We start from the raw sequence: 15,278 nt of genomic DNA, 5'->3' as shown, positions 1-15,278 counted from the left end.
TGAAAATAGATTACATGCTCTAGGGCCTAGGCTACATTCACATCAATGCTGTTTTCTCAGCTTTTCTATTCCATTTGACAGAAACAAACACCACCCAGTTGACCCCATTGACTATAATGGGGTCTGTTAGGTAAGCATCATGGACCCCGACATCTTACTGAACACATTTTGTCTCAACGCATATGTGAACCTAGAATAACAAATATAATTTCATAAATATTTGTAAATGTTTACTAAGAATTGTGGGGATTTACCATCTTTCTCCATTACAAAGCTTTTATTTTTTTACATAGTTGGGTCCACACTAGAGAAATATAAATCAATTCTATAGATTCAAAATTCAACGGGAGAGCCCAGAATGTCATGCACAGCCTTTCAGAGAGATTAACTCACTTGCAAATCGTACCCACATTTTCAGAACTGGTACATAATGTTCATTGTTCTGATTTTACTCTTAAATTACACCTTGGCCACACTGTTCCTAGAAAATGGTATGTAGGTGGTGCTTACAAAAGGATGGGTAATATGGTCATTGTTTCGTAGACCACTGACAGTAAAAGCAATGATAACCTACCAATACCTACCAATACTGTACAAAAGTTTTAGGCAGGTGTGGAAAATGCTGCAAAGTAAGAATGTTTCAAAAGTATGAGTGTTAATAGTATATTGTTTATCAATTATCAAAATGCAAAGTGAATAAACAAAAGAGAAATCTAAATCAAATCAATATTTGGTGTGGCCATCCTTTGGCTTAAAAATTTTCATCAAATCAATTCTTCTAGGTACACTTGCACATAGTTTTTAAAGGAACTCAACAGGGTGGTTGCTCTGAATATCTTGGAGAACTAGCCACAGATCTCTGAATGTAGGCTTGCTACATATATTCATTTTTTTTTATTGCAGTGTGTTCTGAGTGTACTCCGATAATCTTCTTAGAGTGAAAAATTCTGAAATAAAGTGTGACTAAAAGAAAAAGTCAAAAACTCTTGAATACATGAATTTAATTGAGTTTTAACAAGCCATAAAAACACCAATGAAAATACAGCACTCTAAAAGATTTTGTTCATGGGATTTTTAACCAATCACAAGGCCATTTGGCCAGCCCACTCAGCTGTATGATTCTGCTGAATTATGTATTCCAGTAGGGCTGAGCACGAGGTCGCAACACTAATGAATATTCATGTATTTTGAAAACAGATGCTCATTAAATCAAAAAGTGGTCTCATCTGCTCATTTTATCTGTTCCACAGGATCCCCCAAGTAATCAGGTTTTCTGACATCTACTCACACTTGCCTTGTCACTTTTCTTTGTTTGCATACATATCTGATATCATCTGTTATAATTTGTGGTTAAAAAAAAAGAGAAATCTATTTTAGCTCCCTCTCTTGCCCCATCGGGCTCCAATAGACGTTATTCTTCCTGCACAGTGTACTCTTAAAAAGTGAAATAAAAAGCGATCAAAAATTCATATGTACCTTAAAATAAAACCAATTATAATGGCAACTCATCCTGCAAAAACACTTTCACACATCTCCCTCAATAGAAAAATATAAAAGGTATAGGCCTTGGAAAATAGCTGTAATGGTACACCAGAGACTGTTTGAAAACAACATAGGGCCAGATTTATCATTAGCTCAAGTCAAAATAATGGAGTGAAAAAGTCGCGAATTTTTGCGCAATCGCGAAAAAACTGGGCAAAAATGTTAGACTTTTTTGCACTATGCTCGCCAGTTTTCTGAAAGTGGGTGTGTTTTCTATGTAAATGAATCTCTAGACAGATTTACTATTGTGACAATATAAAAAGTCACAAAAAATTGCGCAATTTCACTCCAGTGAGGACCATACTTATCTTAATGCGACTTTTCAATAGAACATGCGACTTTTTCGTAAAGACTTGCGACTTTTGTAAAGCCGCTTACTGAAGGATAAATGCTACTGTCTAACCACATTTATCACAGTATTAAAGGACCATAAATAAATCTGACTTTGGCCAAAAGTGACTTTGGACATATGTAAAAGTGGAGTAAGATGTAAGTGTAATGATAAATCTAGCCCATAGTGCCCATTAACCAACTCATCAAAATCTGCAAAAGTCAAAATTTCATTTCCGAACCTTGCAGTATACCCAAACAGCAGTTTACATTCACATTTATGTCATTTTCATACCCAGTAGAACCCACTTATTTAAAAAGTGAGGTGTGAGTCTCAGATGGCACCAGCTGGGCACAGCATATTTGGCACTGGAAATGCCATATGTTGAAAAAAAATAGCAATTTTCACTGTGCATAGTCTACTGCAACATTCATTTCTGTAAAGTACCTGTGGTGACAAATGCTTAGCCCATCCCTTGAAGGGCATAGTTTTCAAAACAGGGTCATTTATTGGGGGTTTCCACTGTATGGGTACCTCAGGGTCTCTGAAAATGTTGATGTAGCACCTGAAACTATTCCAGCAAAATCTGTACTTACAAAAGCCAAAAGAAGCTCCTTCCCTTGTGAGCCCTGCCATGTACCCATACTTATGCCTACATTTATGGCATCTGCATACCAAGTAGAACCTGCCTACCACTTTAAGAATTGTGGTGTGAGTCTCAGGTGGCACCAGCTAGGCACAGCATATTGGGCACTGAAATGCCATATCTATGGAAAACTTGCAATTTTCATTTTGCACATTCCCCTACTGATTAATTTATGCAAAATATCTGTGGCACCAAAATGCTCATTCCACCCCTTAATAAATACCTTGAGAGGCTTAGTTGTCAAAATGTGGTTACTTCTCAGGGGGTTCCATTTAATACTTCATCCCAGGGTCTCTACAGTTGTCAGCACAAGCTGTGTAAATCACCACATCGGTGCTGAAATGCACATGGTGCTCTTTTATTTCTTAACCTCTGCAATGTCAACCAGTGTTGACCAAATCACTAAACTAGACCTGAAATACACACAGTGTTCTTTCTTTTATGAACGTGCAGTGTGTCCATAATTTTTTCCTGGATCTCCTGCATGACAGCACCACAAGAAGTATGTCCTCTGACATCTGAAAGGACAAGAACACATGGAGGTTAAAAGGCCCATCCCACCCTCCTATTCCAGGGTTCTTTCTGTCCCTCTGGAGGACAGGTTCAAGCAGAGAGGTTCCATGCTTGGGAATCAAGATAGATAGTAGGATAGTAGGATTCTGTATGAATTTAGCCACGGATAGATTGGGTTTTTATGCTCTCCTTTCATCCTTCTTGAGACTTGGCTAGCCCACCATGTGGTTGGGGTTTCCATGACCTTGCCAAATCCCATTATTGCATTTCTCTGGGGAACCAACAGCTCCAGGGATATGGTATGGATGCTTTTTCCACTCCAGTGAGGGGCTTTAGGCTCCATGTGCTTCCTCACACTCAGTGGCCGCATGTATGGAGCTCCAGGAGTTAAAGGACCCTGGCCTGATATCACTTCCAGGCACCTTGTGTGGCTTGGAAGTGTTCGCTCTGAAAGGTGTAGGTAGGCTGTAACAATGCTGAAGTCCCCAGATAGGTAGACTTGTATTGCAATGAACGGTTAGATTCTTCAGAAGGATCGAGTCCTCAGAAATGAGGAGAAGGTGCATCATGGCAGCAGGGAGGTGACTGAGGGATGAGCGAAACGACTTTGGATAAAAACATCTTGAAGTCGATTCGCATAAAACTTAGTTTGAATACTGCACGGAGCGAGCGCTGATGAGCCAAATTTATTACTTTATTGTTTCATTCAAAGTCGTTTCGCTCATCCCTATTGATAATATTTAAACCATAAGGTTTGGCCATCTTCCAGTTTGTTGCCTGTCATCATGGGAGGTCCTGCTTCTGGTCAACCTGAGCCTGTCCAGAGTTCCATTCACAGGGTCATGTAAGCTACTATATCTCACGGACTCTGTCCTGTAACATTGTATCATAGTGTTTGAAAGAAAGATTCCGTCTGTCTATTTTGGCGAACAAGGATTCCGCCCATAAATCTTATCCAAAGTCTAACAGGATAGACAAAAGTTATACAACATGTTAAAAAAAAAAAGTTGTTGAAGTCTGCTAAACAACCTTCCCTATTACCATAGCTGAAGCTTATGATACATGAAGAGGTGACCCTGCAGGTCAAATCCCCAAAGAGTGACCCCATTATGGAAACTGCATCTCTCAAGGAATTTATTGAGAGGTATAGTGAGTGCTTTGACCACACAGGTGTTTCATAGCAGTTAGAAATACTGGACTATGAAAAGGAAAAATTTTATTTTTTCCCCCAAAAAGTTGCATAAGCCCCATTTATTATTATTATTTTTTTCACAAGTGATTACAGGAGAAAAATTAACCCACAAAGTGGTACCCATTCTCTACCGAAACTGCTGTTTGGGAACACGACAGGGCTCCAAAGAGAGGGCATGCTATATGGTTTTTGGAATAACATATGGTTTTCATTTGAAGAGATCCTGACGTAACCACCTACAATGGAAACCTCAAAAAGTTACCCCATTTTGGAAATTACAACCTTTAAGGAATTTATTGAGGGATGTAGTGAGTGTTTTAACCCCACAGATGTTTCATTGAATTTAGAAACTCTTCACTGTGAAACTGAAAATGTAAATTTTTCCAATACCGTATTTTTCGCTCTATAAGACGTTTTTTGAGGAGGAAAATAAGAAAAAATATATTTTGAACCAAAAGCTGTGCTTTTGGTGGGTTGTAAACTAATGGTGGTCTGTGGATGACACTATTATGGGGGATCTGTGGATGACACTGTTATGGGGGATCTGTGGATGACAGGGATCTGTGGATGGCACTGTTATGGGGGATCTGTGTATGACACTGTTATGGGGGCATCTGTGGATGGCACTGTTATGGGGGCATCTGTGGATGGCACTGTTATGGGGGCATCTGTGGATGGCACTGTTATGGGGGCATCTGTGGATGGCACTGTTATGGGGGCATCTGTGGATGGCACTGTTATGGGGCATCCGTGGATGGCATTGTTATGGGGGCATCTGTGGATTGCATTTTTATGGGTGCATCTGTGGATTGCACTGTTACGTCACTCGCCTGCGCAGCCTGCTTCATTCATAAAGTGGGAGGAGCAGGCGCGTGACGTAGTGAGTTACGCTGCCGCCACCCGCCCGGCCTCCTGCCTGCTATGGAAGATTGTAGTAAGTACTACAGGCTGGATTGCACATGATTTCTATAGTTTAACTTTGCCTACAGGTTAGATATGATTACTACAGTGAGCGGGGCCCGGTGTAATAGAAAATAGTGACTGCACTGCCCCGCTGCCATTACAAACCAGATGCCGGCCCCCAGCCCCTCCCCGCTGATACACCCGATGGCCACGCTGTGCAGCATTGCGGCGGTGTATCAGTGTAAATTGCAGCATTTGCCCCATAAGACGCACTGCCATTTTGCCCCCACTTTTTGGGCCTCATGCACACGGTCGTTGTTGTGGTCCGCAATCTGAGCCACATTTTTTGCGGCTCGGGTGCAGAACCCATTCACGGTCAATGGGGCCGCAAAAGATGCAGACACCACTCCGTGTGCTGTCCGCATCAGTTGCTCCGTTCCGTGGCCCCGCAAAAAAAAATATAGCATGTCCTATTCTTGTCCGTTTTGCAGACAAGAATAGGCATTTCTACAATGGGCCGCCCGTTCCGCAAATTTTGGAAGGCTCATGGGCAGCTTCTGTTTTTTGCAGATCCGCGGTTTGCGGACCACAAAAAACGGAACGGTCGTGTGCATGAGACTTTATAGGATGAGAAATACGGTAATTGCAATGGAAAATCTGCAATAAAATAAATGTTAAAATTTCACCTCCACATTGCTTTAGTTCCTGTGGAACACCTAAACAGCTAACAAAGTTTCTGAAATCAGTTTGAATAATTTGAGGGGAGTTGTTTCTAAAATTGGATCATTTATGGATGGTTTCTATTATAAAAGTATAACAAAATAATAGCAAAGACAGGTGCACTCTGCGGTCATACTAAACCCTCAAACTGATTTTAAAATTTAGAGATTAGCCAAAATGTCCTACGGTGGAGGAAGTGCTCAAACCCACATGCAGTTGTGCATATATATACAGGGGAGCAAATCCTGCACTTGTGGCCCGTTGCTAATGACGATCCCCAGCAAAAATGCATACAGTGGAGGATGCCTGCAGCGAACCACAAGTACCACAATAGACATCCTACACAAGATAGCAATTATGTGGATGTGATAATCAATGTAACAAAATAATAGCAAAGACAGGTGCACTCTGCGGTCGTACTAAACCCTCAAACTGATTTTAAAATTGAGAGATTAGCCAACATGTCCTACGGTGTAGGACATGTCTGAGCCCAAGCACCGCGCCAAGGTTTCTCAAGTAGCTCGGGACCTAACACTCACCTACCTGTGCCATGTGGGCAATACCAGAGCCAGTGGGCAAATACAGGAGCATGAGGCCGACTCACAAACAACTCACCAGTCACCTCCAGCATGTAACCATGCTTGCAATGGGAGGAGGGAGGAGTCTGCGAGTCCCACTCAAGACTGGCTGGTATGGCCCAGGCCTCACAGGTGCACCCAAATGTAGCTTGTAGATGGAAAGCAGGCACATTTAAATTGGAGTTTACGGTTCAATCATTATAAATTGGAGTTTATACACCTCCAGATATCTTTATATATACAAACTGAAAAGAATGGCGTGGTATTAAACAGGCAGGAAGTGCTCAAACCCACATGCAGTTATGCATATATATATACAGGGGAGCAATCCTGCACTTGTGGCCCGTTGCTAATGACGATCCCCAGCAAAAATGCATACAGTGGAGGATGCCTGCAGCGAACCACAAGTGCAGGATTTGCTCCCCTGTATATATATGCACAACTGCATGTGGGTTTGAGCACTTCCTGCTTGTTTAATACCACGCCATTCTTTTCAGTTTCTATTATGAAAGTCCCTCAAACTCAAGTCACTTCAAAACTGAATTCACCACTTACATGAAGAACAATATGTCATGAAGAAACATTCTCATAATCGCTTAGATAAATAAAAGGATTCCAAAGTTCTTAACATATAAAGTGACATGTCAGATTTGCAAAATTAGGCTGTATCAGGAAGGTAGGACTGGCTGTCTGAAAGGGGTTAAACAGTAGACTGGTACACAATACATGCTTGGTGCTGTAGGGTTGCCTTGGCCATATAACTCCAATCACAGAAATGTAACCCAATTTTGGTCAATTTTACCACGATGTCTGAGTGGCTTTTCCTCGGGAGAACTCTGCTTCTGGGGCCCAGATGTCTCCCCAGCATTGAGATTGGAGAAGCCGTTAATTCCTTGAGGTAGCTTCAAACCCTTAGGAGGGCTCAAGGCTACCACACATGTTCTTATGGAGCCTGTGGCAGAGGCTTTGCATATGGCAGGGCTCAATAGGAATGTATTGAATTTCCCATATATGCAATGGTAATTTATTGCAGTCCACCGCAAAAGCAATCAGACGATCACATTTTATATTTGTGGCTGACCTCACAAATTCACATCTAACTGAATGGGCACAAATGCCCACAGACACCTTGCAAAATATCACAATAAACTTTTTCAAAAACAGAATAAGTGTACTGCTTCATAGCGACACTGGTTAAGTGACAGCTGTCACAATCAGGTTCACAGTGTAGCTGCGATCCCACAGAAATGTATGAGGTTGCAGCGCAAGATGCATGAGAGACTGCGACCCTTGAATGCAACTCTACTGGATTTTTGCAATTCAGGGGTTGTAGTAGCAGCACTTGTTTGATTTGCGCTGTGACCCTCATTCAATTCTATGGGATCACCACTACACTCCGATGCCTCTGTGATCCTGGACATGACCAGTGTCGCAGTGCAACTGTACCCTAAAGAGCAGATACTAATAATTACACTGAGCATACAGGACTAGAGAAGTGGTACCATGTAGTGTTATATACACATGACTGGAGAAGTACTATTACGGTATGCAGTGTCAAGTATACAGGTCAAGAAAAGTGGTACTGTGCAGTGTCATATATACAGTACAGACCCAAAAGTTTGGACACACCTTCTCATTCAAAGAGTTTTCTTTATTTTCATGACTATGAAGGCATCAAAACTATGAATTAACACATGTGGAATTATATACATAACAAACAAGTGTGAAACAACTGAAAATATTTCATATTCTAGGTTCTTTAACCACCTCAGCCCCCAGTGCTTAAACACCCTGAAAGACCAGGCCACTTTTTACACTTCTGACCTACACTACTTTCACCGTTTATTGCTCGGTCATGCAACTTACCACCCAAATGAATTTTACCTCCTTTTCTTCTCACTAATAGAGCTTTCATTTGGTGGTATTTCATTGCTGCTGACATTTTTACTTTTTTTGTTATTAATCGAAATTTAACGATTTTTTTTTGCAAAAAAATGACATTTTTTACTTTCAGTTGTAAAATTTTGCAAAAAAAACGACATCCATATATACATTTTGCTCTAAATTTATTGTTCTACATGTCTTTGATAAAAAAAAAAATGTTTGGGTAAAAAAAAAAATGGTTTGGGTAAAAGTTATAGCGTTTACAAACTATGGTACAAAAATGTGAATTTCCGCTTTTTGAAGCAGCTCTGACTTTCTGAGCACCTGTCATGTTTCCTGAGGTTCTACAATGCCCAGACAGTACAAACACCCCACAAATGACCCCATTTTGGAAAGTACACACCCTAAGGTATTCGCTGATGGGCATAGTGAGTTCATAGAACTTTTTATTTTTTGTCACAAGTTAGTGGAAAATGATGATTTTTTTTTTTTTTTTTTTTTTCTTACAAAGTCTCATATTCCACTAACTTGTGACAAAAATAAAAACTTCTATGAACTCACTATGCCCATCACGAAATACCTTGGGGTCTCTTCTTTCCAAAATGGGGTCACTTGTGGGGTAGTTATACTGCCCTGGCATTCTAGGGGCCCAAATGTGTGGTAAGGAGTTTGAAATCAAATTCTGTAAAAAATGACCTGTGAAATCCGAAAGGTGCTCTTTGGAATATGGGCCCCTTTGACCACCTAGGCTGCAAAAAAGTGTCACACATCTGGTATCTCCGTACTCAGGAGAAGGTGGGGAATGTGTTTTGGGGTGTCTTTTTACATATACCTATGCTGGGTGAGATAAATATCTTGGTCAAATGCCAACTTTGTATAAGAAAAATGGGAAAAGTTGTCTTTTGCCAAGATATTTCTCTCACCCAGCATGGGTATATGTAAAATGACACCCCAAAACACATTCCCCACCTTCTCCTGAGTACGGCAATACCAGATGTGTGACACTTTTTTGCAGCCTAGGTGGGCAAAGGGGCCCATATTCCAAAGAGCACCTTTCGGATTTCACAGGTCATTTTTTACAGAATTTGATTTCAAACTCCTTACCACACATTTGGGCCCCTAGAATGCCAGGGCAGTATAACTACCCCACAAGTGACCCCATTTTGGAAAGAAGACACCCCAAGGTATTCCGTGAGGGGCATGGCAAGTTCCTAGAATTTTTTATTTTTTGTCACAAGTTAGTGGAATATGAGACTTTGTATGAAAAAAAAAAAAAAAAAATCATCATTTTCCACTAACTTGTGACAAAAAAATAAAAAATTCTAGGAACTCGCCATGCCCCTCACGGAATACCTTGGGGTGTCTTCTTTCCAAAATGGGGTCACTTGTGGGGTAGTTATACTGCCCTGGCATTTTCCAGGGGCCCTAATGTGTGGTAAGTAGGTAAATGACCTGTGAAATCCTAAAGGTGCTCTTTGGAATATGGGCCCCTTTGCCCACCTAGGCTGCAAAAAAGTGTCACACATGTGGTATCGCCGTATTCAGGAGAAGTTGGGAAATGTGTTTTGGGGTGTCATTTTACATATACCCATGCTGGGTGAGAGAAATATCTTGGCAAAAGACAACTTTTCCCATTTTTTTATACAAAGTTGGCATTTGACCAAGATATTTCTCTCACCCAGCATGGGTATATGTAAATGACACCCCAAAACACATTCCCCAACTTCTCCTGAATACGGAGATACCAGATGTGTGACACTTTTTTGCAGCCTAGGTGCGCAAAGGTGCCCAAATTCCTTTTAGGAGGGCATTTTTAGACATTTGGATACCAGACTTCTTCTCACGCTTTGGGGCCCCTAGAATGCCAGGGCTGTATAATACCCACATGTGACCCCATTTGGAAAGAAGACACCCCAAGGTATTCAATGAGAGGCATGGCGAGTTCATAGAATTTTTTTTTTTTTGGGCACAAGTTAGCGGAAATTGATATTTTTAATTTTTTTCTCACAAAGTCTCCCGTTCCGCTAACTTAGGACAAAAATTTTCAATCTTTCATGGACTCAATATGCCCCTCACGGAATACCTGGGGGTGTCTTCTTTCGAAATGGGGTCACATGTGGGGTATTTATACTGCCCTGGCATTCTAGGGGCCCTAAAGCGTGAGAAGAAGTCTGGAATATAAATGTCTAAAAAAATTTTACGCATTTGGTTTCCGTGAGGGGTATGGTGAGTTCATGTGAGATTTTATTTTTTGACACAAGTTAGTGGAATATGAGACTTTGTAAGAAAAAAAAAAAAAAAATTCCGCTAACTTGGGCCAAAAAAATGTCTGAATGGGCCTTACAGGGGGGTGATCAATGACAGGGGGGGTGATCAATGACAGGGGGGGTGATCAATGACAGGGGGGGTGATCAATGACAGGGGGGTGATCAGGGAGTCTATATGGGGTGATCACCACAGTCATTGATCATGCCCCTGTAAGGCTTCATTCAGACGTCCGGATGCGTTTTGCGGATCGGATCCATCTATCAGTGCATCCGTAAAAATCATGCGGACATCTGAATGGAGCTTTACAGGGGATTGATCAATGACAGGGGTGTAATCAATGACAGGGGGGTGATCAGGGAGTCTATATGGGGTGATCACCACAGTCATTGATCATGCCCCTGTAAGGCTTCATTCAGACGTCCGGATGCGTTTTGCGGATTCGATCCATCTATCAGTGCATCCGTAAAAATCACGCGGACATCTGAATGGAGCTTTACAGGGAGGTAATCAATGACAGGGGGGTGATCACCACAGTCATTGATCATGCCCCTGTAAGGCTTCATTCAGACGTCCGTATGCGTTTTGCGGATCGGATCCATCTATCAGTGCATCCGTAAAAATCATGCGGACATCTGAATGGAGCTTTACAGGGGGGTAATCAATGACAGGGGGGTGATCAGGGAGTCTATATGGGGTGATCACCACAGTCATTGATCACTCCCCTGTAAGGCTCCATTCAGACGTCCGTATGATTTTTACGGATCCGATCAGTCTATCAGTGGATCCGTAAAAATCATGCGGACATCTGAATGGAGCTTTACAGAGGGGTGATCAATGACAGGGGTGTAATCAATGACAGGGGGGTGATCAGGGAGTCTATATGGGGTGATCACCACAGTCATTGATCACTCCCCTGTAAGGCTGCATTCAGACGTCCGTATGATTTTTACGGATCCGATCAGTCCATCAGTGGATCCGTAAAATCATGCGGACATCTGAATGGAGCTTTACAGGGGGGTGATCAATGACAGGGGGGTAATCAATGACAGGGGGGTGATCAGGGAGTCTATATGGGGTGATCAGGGGTGATCAAGGGTGAATAAGGGGTTAATAAGTGACGGGGGGGGGGTGTAGTGTAGTGGTGCTTGGTGCAACATATTACTGAGCTACCTGTGTCCTCTGGTGGTCGATCCAAACAAAGGGGACCACCAGAGGACCAGGTAGCAGGTATATTAGACGCTGTTATCAAAACAGCGTCTAATATACCTGTTAGGGGTTAAAAAAATCACATCTCCAGCCTGCCAGCGAACGATCGCCGCTGGCAGGCTGGAGATCCACTCGCTTACCTTCCGATCCTGTGAACGCGCGCGCCTGTGTGCGCGCGTTCACAGGAAATCTCCCGTCTCGCGAGAGGACGCACCGGCGCGTCCACCCAGAACAACAGGACCGCCGCAAAGACGCAATCCTGCGTACGGCGGTCCTGGTGTGGTTAAAGTAGCCACCTTTTGCTTTGATTACTGCTTTGCACACTCTTGGCATTCTCTTGATGAGCTTCAAGAGGTAGTCCCCTGAAATGGTCTTCCAACAGTCTTGAAGGAGTTCCCAGAGATGCTTAGCACTTGTTGGCCCTTTGCCTTCACTCTGCGGTCCAGCTCACCCCAAACCATCTCGATTGGGTTCAGGTCCGGTGACTGTGGAGGCCAGGTCATCTGGCGCAGCACCCCATCACTCTCCTTCGTGGTCAAATAGCCCTTACTTTCAAAGTTTTCCCAATTTTTCGGCTGACTGACTGACCTTCATTTCTTAAAGTAATGATGGCCACTCGTTTTTCTTTACTTAGCTGCTTTTTTCTTGCCATAATACAAATTCTAACAGTCTATTCAGTAGGACTATCAGCTGTGTATCCACCCGACTTCTCCTCAACGCAACTGATGGTCCCAACCCCATTTATAAGGCAAGGAATCCCACTTATTAAACCTGACAGGGCACACCTGTGAAGTGAAAACCATTTCAGGGGACTACCTCTTGAAGCTCATCAAGAGAATGCCAAGAGTGTGCAAAGCAGTAATCAAAGCAAAAGGTGGCTACCTTGAAGAACCTACAATATGAAATATTTTCAGTTGTTTCACAGTTGTTTGTTATGTATATAATTCCACATGTGTTAATTCATAGTTTTGATGCCTTCAGTGTGAATCTACAATTTTCATAGTCATGAAAATAAAGAAAACTCTTTGAATGAGATAGTGTGTCCAAACTTTTGGTCTGTACTGTACATGACTAGAAAAGTTGTACTGTGCAGTGTCCATATTTACAGGGCAAGAGAAGTGGTACTGTGTAGTGCTCATTTACAAAGCTAGAGAAGTGGTGCTGTGCAGTGCTCATATTTACATGGCAAGAGAAGTGGTACTGTGCAGTACTTATACATATACAGATTAGCAGCAGAAAGGCCGACATACATACAGTATCTTTTAAAGCATATATATTTGGATTAGCAGCTCACCCCTATGTTACTATGAAACAAGGTGCTCTAGTTGTCCTGCTAGGCGGTTGTGTGGAAGCTTGGCTGTGAGCTTGATTTCATCACCTTCAGACCTTGTTCAGACCATAGTTAGCGTAGTGGTAGGACCCCTTGCCATGCTGAGTGACCGTGACGTGGTGCATGATGGGCTCCGATATTTTCCTGACAGGAATATATTGGCAAAAGTCTCAGCTTTTAATATCTGCATTTATGACTAGCCAGTATAGTCAGCGGCATATCCGTTTGGTGCATTTTTTTCTGTGATTTATATGATTATATTTTCATCCGCACAATGCTTCGGTTTGTGTAGGATGCCTTTGTGGTGCATGTGGACCGCGCCGACATCCTCCATTGTATGCATTTTTTTGCTGGGGATAGTCGTTTGCTGCTGTCCACATGCGGTGGGACTGCTCCCCAATGAAAAACACGCTACAGTGTTTGGGGTTTGAGCAGTTCCCCCATATTTGCCACGATATTTCTGTGATTTTGTGTTGTTTTATATGTAGTGTATGTGCCTTTACCTGGCATTCAAACACTCTCTTTTGCACCTGGTAACCTCCATCACATGGTCTGATATGGGTGTGGCTTACAGTCTTGCTTTGTTCACATTGCATTAGTTGTCCTGCTAGGCGGTTGTGTGGAAGCTTGGCTGTGAGCTGGATTACATCACCTTCAGACCTTGTTCACACCATAGTTAGCGTAGTGGTAGGACCCCTTGCCATGCTGAGTGACCGTGACGTGGTGCATGATGGGCTCCGATATTTTCCTGACAGGAATATATTGGCAAAAGTCTCAGCTTTTAATATCTGCATTTATGACTAGCCAGTATAGTCAGTGGCATATCCGTTTGGTGCATTTTTTTCTGTGATTTATATGCTCTAGCACCTTCCGCCAAAAATGTACAAAAAGGTAATATATATTTGACAGGCACACTTTTATCTAGACTAAATAGATCAATTAGATTAAATTGACCATTTATTTAGTCTCACAACACTAATATATTAGATTAAAAGTAAAAAAAAATTATATGTAAATAAAATGCAGTAATACATATAAAATAAAATATCCTATCGCACCACATGTTGAAAATTATATTTAGCACGTGTTATGCCCCATAAAATACTATATACAAAGTTGTGCTCATAAATTTACATACCCTTGTAGAATTTATGATTTCTTAACCATTGTTCAGAGAATATGAATTATAACACAAAAACTGTGTTTACTCTTTTTAAATCATAATCACAACACAAACTACCCAAATGACCTTGATCAAAAGTTTACATACCCCAGTTATTAAAGGGTTTCTGTCACCTGAAAAATGGCTATTAAGCTGGCTGACATTAGCGATGTGTCAGCTGAACAGAACTATATTACTGCCTAAAGCCTTTATTGAGAAAAACTAACTTTTATAATATGCTAACTAGCCTCTTGGAGCAGGGGGGCGTTGCACCTGCTCTTAGAGGCTCCGTTTGCCCACCTCTTTTCACGCCCTTCTTCTCTTGATTGACAGGGCCAGGGCAGCGCTGCTCTCCTCCCGCCGGCCGTGTCTTCAGTGTAAATCTTGTGCCGTTCAATATTCGGCGCAGGCGCAGTGAAGGAAGGACGCTCGGCGGCTGCTGACTTGCTCACTGCGCTTGCGCCGAATACTTAACGGCGCGAGATTTAAACTGCAGACCGGGCCGGAGGTAGGAGTCCAACTATTCCTGCCCCTGTCAATCTAGTGTAGCAGGGCGTGGCCAGAGGTGGGAGAACTGAGCTAATTAGCATATTCTAAAAGTTTGTTTTTCTCAATAACGGCGGCAGGCAATGAGATGGCACTAATATAGTTATGTTCAGCTGACATTAGCACATCGCTAATGTCAGCCAGCTTAATACCCATTTTCAGGTGACAGAAACCCTTTAATACCGTGTACTGCCTCCTTTAACATCAACGACAGCTTGAAGTCTTTTGTGGTAGTTGTGGATGAGGCTCTTAATCCTATCAGATGATAAAGCTGCCCATTCTTCCTGGCAAAAAGCTTCCAGTTCCCCTAAATTCTTGGGCTGTCTAGCTAGAACTGTGCGTTTGATGTCTCCCCAGAGTGGCTCAATGATATTGAGGTCTGGAGACTGAGATGGCCACTCCAGAAACTTCACTTTATTTTGCTGTAGCAAATGACAGGTTGACCTGGCCTTGTGTT

This window comes from Bufo bufo, chromosome 4, assembly GCF_905171765.1.
Source record: "Bufo bufo chromosome 4, aBufBuf1.1, whole genome shotgun sequence".
In the NCBI taxonomy this organism is placed as follows: Eukaryota; Metazoa; Chordata; class Amphibia; order Anura; family Bufonidae; genus Bufo; species Bufo bufo.
The sequence above is the reverse complement of the archived record's forward strand: the minus strand, read 5'-3'. Positions refer to the sequence as shown.